Consider the following 889-nt stretch of genomic DNA (forward strand, 5'->3'; position numbering starts at 1 on the left):
TATATATATATATAAGGGATGCACCGATACCATTTTTTGAAGTGCAAGTACTGATACTTGTCCAAGTACTCACAGATACAAGTACTGATACATATTTTTTTCTAAAACAGTACAGACTAATGATTTCAGGACAGTGGTGGAGTGCCAGAGCCAGGTCCCAGCTGCAACCGCTGCAACCCTGGTAGTTCTTGTGAAAATGCCAAGTATCTGCGCTGGTATCTGAACAGCCCTAGTGACAGCTGCCACTTGTAAATGGAAGATTTGAAATGACTGCTGCAGGAAATCTCACGTTCCTGCCACAGGAATTCCAAATCACACCTACTTGGTAGGTGTGAATGAGGGCTAAGTGGAATTCTCACAACCAGTTATTATATATTGCCATATAAAACATCATAACACTGCACACAGACAGAGTAATTTTCCCTACTTTTCTAGGTGTAACTAAAAGACAGAGAAAACACTTCAACTTTTACTGCATTTTGCTCTTTGCCTTATTTAACATGCCCGAATATTTATAGAAAGCTGCTTTAGTACTTTGAATTGCAAATATCTACTGTGACCATGCTTGTTCTCTTACTAAGGATAAATATTTTAAACCCAAAGACAGCAAAGAAACCAAACTCTAAACCCATATACAGAGGGATTAGAAAGCAGCACCTGTACTATAGCATGAAGATAGCAGATGTAAGTGACCTGCCTTCCCAACTCTACAGTTTTGATTGCAGGGACAGCAATGCACAATACACACACCTCACACAGTCACATTATCACTAAGCAAGGATGTAGAGGGAAGATAGTACCTAGAAAACAGCCAGCTGCCTCCCCCCCACTGTTCAGTCCTTAGATGCAGTGTTAAAAGCTTCTGTTCATTTCCCTACCCCCCCCCCCC

Source organism: Nanorana parkeri, unplaced genomic scaffold (genome assembly GCF_000935625.1).
Source record: "Nanorana parkeri isolate BGI_ZX_2015 unplaced genomic scaffold, ASM93562v1 scaffold1422, whole genome shotgun sequence".
Lineage (NCBI taxonomy): Eukaryota > Metazoa > Chordata > Amphibia > Anura > Dicroglossidae > Nanorana > Nanorana parkeri.